This window comes from Scophthalmus maximus, chromosome 13, assembly GCF_022379125.1.
Source record: "Scophthalmus maximus strain ysfricsl-2021 chromosome 13, ASM2237912v1, whole genome shotgun sequence".
In the NCBI taxonomy this organism is placed as follows: domain Eukaryota; kingdom Metazoa; phylum Chordata; class Actinopteri; order Pleuronectiformes; family Scophthalmidae; genus Scophthalmus; species Scophthalmus maximus.
In genome coordinates this window covers 2,010,001-2,013,507 of record NC_061527.1, presented here as the reverse complement: position 1 = coordinate 2,013,507, position 3,507 = coordinate 2,010,001, and positions in this window count along the sequence as shown.

The window sequence follows — 3,507 nt, the reverse complement described above, 5'->3', positions numbered from 1 at the left end:
ACCTCCATCTGCACCTGGGTCCCCGGCTCCGATCCTTCATCGCGGTCGTCTCACTGGACACGAACACACAACTGAAACTGAAAGACACATTTATCAACAAAAAGGTCCAGATTCTCGTCCGCTGCTTCTCTTCGTCTATTCTGATTATTTTTTCATTTTGCTTCTGTCGGTCGGATGAAAGACGTCGACTTGGGGCTTCAGGAGCAGCAACTTTTATTTCCCACCATTTTCCAATTAATCTAATGTGCGAGATGAATCGACAATGAAAGATAAAGGGTTGAGGTCCGGCCCCTTTTTTAAAGGCACAGTACGCACATTTTGGAGAAAGCCTGTTTCGTGCTTTTCCTTCTCGGGGCGTTCCGCGGCAACGAGATCGAGACCGACGCGCCGACCACTCGGCCTAAACCGCGGAGTTGCGCACACATTGTTGTGCGGTGCGGCCCGCACCATTTTCTTTGTTTTCCCGGTCCGCACGCAAAAGCGACAACTAACGGACGGTGAGGAACTATTGGCTGGTTGTCACAAAACGTGTGTTGCTTTAGAATCTCTCACTGCCGCTCTGAGCTTATCTCTTCTAGACCAAATCAACTGGGGCCAACTTGCATGTTCTCCTCCGCCTCCTCGCTCACAGTCCAGAGAACTGGGGAGTTCCTTCCTGTTTATCTGAATCCACTCCCGAATGCAATGGGCTCCTCCTTCAGCCCTCCACTCAATTTCTCGGAAATGGGGTGAGTGGTTCTTTGAGGAGATTGTCCTCCACCGAATAACAACCACATAGATTGTCTTTTCATTACGACGCCTGCGGTCGGTTCAAGGAGCGCTGGCGGCGGTGGGCCCGGTCAGTCCGTCAAGTTGGTGTATTTCAGTGGTTTTGCTCATATTCTGTAAAGTAATCGTGCTCATTCTCCTCCGTGTCACCCTGAGCTTTACAAGCTCGTCAAGCACGCGACAAGGCCCACGAACAGTATCGGTGGCGTAGCTCCAGTTAGAGGCGCTCACTTTGTTAGCGCGATTTCGCGTTAGAGCGCACGACACTCATACGGCAGAGTTCGTTGTATGAGTTGGAGGACTTTTGAGAAATCCTGCTGACGGACTGACATCAAACAACCGCTAATGAATCTTGAGAGGCGCGCCGTTAGCGAAGCTAGCGTAGCTCTGCTAACGCTAGTTAACGTGGACGTGAGACAGCTGAACTGACGTGTAGGGCTGTTTCAACTTTACTCCACGACATTTTCGACTTTGTACCCGAAATGTTAAATAAAAATAATAAATCTTCTCCATCATTAACAATTGGCCCTAATACTCTTCCGTAGATAAAACCTTAAATGCGCCAAAACTGTATGGTTTCTTTCTCGACCCACCTACCCTACTTCTAGCACGTTTATTCTTCTGGATTCCTGCTGACAAACCATCTACTGTACGTTTGCCCCGTGGCTCTTTTACTCATCCGTAACATCCCCTTCAATGGATCATTGGGCCGTAATAGAACAGTCAACCTGCACAGTGAACTCAAGTCCAAGTGGCACATCTCCAGCTGCGCTAGCCGCCGACCCCCTGACTCACCGCTGAGTCAGTGACGAGCGAGTCCGAACCCACGAGTCACGGGCTCCTCTCTTCCACAGCTCACGTCCACAGTTGTAAACGTTAGTGAGTCGCTAATAAAGAAACGATGACTTTTTCTTTTTTTCACCAGTGACCAATAAAGTCTGCAGGTTTTAGTGTGACGTCAATGAGGCGGATTGTCATGAGTCAGACGAGGCTCAGCGTTCCTTCTTCCCCGTGGACTCGGGAAGACGTCTGGAGAACTGGGTCCTCACTTTGACTTATGCGATGTCCGGATCGTTCAGGCCAGCGGCGAGCAGAGAGTCCACTCGCTCGCCGTCAATCGTTTCACCAAGTGTCAACCCAGCGCGACGTTGAGCAGCAGGTGCGGCTCAGCGGGATACACCGCTAACCTAGGTACAGAAGGTCGGGGTTTGATTCCAGGTCATCCCAGTGTGGGCCCTTAGGCAAGGCCCTTAACGCTTCCTGCCTCGATGATTATGAGTCGCTTTGGACAAAAGCGTCAACAAAATGAACGTAACTCGACGTCACCTGTTGGTTTGTGAGCTGCAAATGTGAAGTCTTGCGTTTCACAGTTTGACCAGCGCCATCTTGGATTTCTTAATGGACAATGATGTACAAAATGTACGTGAAGAAGAAGAAGACTCGAAACTAGAGATTGAACCATAAACTCCTCAGGAAAATGTTTTACTGTTGTTATAAATCAAGCGAGAAGTCATTTACTCATAGACTTCTATAGAAAAAATCTGTGGAGTCGCCCTCTGCTGGTCAGTACAGAGAACACGGGCTTCAGGCACTTTAGCGTCGGCTTCATTGTCCGGACCCGGTGACTATACGTCCATTTTTACAAACAGTCGTATGATTGTCACTTGGACCTTAAGGGGAAAGGACCCAGTGTCCCCGCGAGGTTCAGCAGCTGCTCCGGAGCTTTCGATCACATCACACTATCTTCCTCAACAGATGGCGACAGCAGAAAAAAAAAGTCAACTTCAACCGTGGACACGGAAGACGGAGTCCGTACGTGGCGCTCATGGGAATGAACAGCTACCACGAGGCAGACCGTGTGATGACGTCAGAAACCCTGCGCGACCGCCGGCGACTGGATGTGCTTGTCCAAAAAATGAATAAGTGACTGTGCGCAGCACGGCCCGCGGCAAGAACACGCCACGCGGTCGTCTGGTCCCGCCTGCCCTGTCCTCACCAGCGACGGAGGAAGCGTTTACGCCGGAGTTAACCTCAGCGAACCTCCGGTGGGCGTCGGCCCGCGTGGTATTCACGCAGGTGTGCATTCTTTGTGTGGGTGTGAGTTCAAACAGCCGGCGTGTTTTTCTGAGCTCATCTGTCGGCCGTACATGACCCCCCCCCCCCCTCTGACGCCCTCCAAAGGGGCAAGGTTTAAATCACTATGAATGCCGGGGCGTGTGTGTGTGCCTGTGTGTGCGTGTGTGTGTGTGTGTGCGTGTGTGTGCGTGCGTGCGTGTGTGTGTGTGCGTGCGTGCGTGCGTGCGTGTGTGTGTGTGTGTGTGTGTGTGTGAGCAGCTCCTGGGACAACAACACTGTTTTTCCCACTGCTCTTGTCAAAGGTAAACATTCCAGTCTTGGGACGTTCAATGCCAAGCGCCGTTTGATCTCCATCATGTGACATCTGAAAGACACGGAACCCTCCCCCCCATCCTCCCACCCACTCTCCGCACCCTTATCATCACTCTCCCAAACACACACACACACACACACACACACACAGTAACTGTACCACGGGGCGAGTTGTGGGCCTCGGGACTCGGGCGCGTCCCGCTGTGACGTGTTGTTGAGAGGAAAGTAGTTCCCTGACCTGAGACGACTCTGCTCCGTCTCTGATCTTTGAGAGAAGACGTCACATGTTTAAATCCCTCACGTCGCTCCGTCTTTACATCAACCTGCTCATTACGGGGATGATCCCGCGCT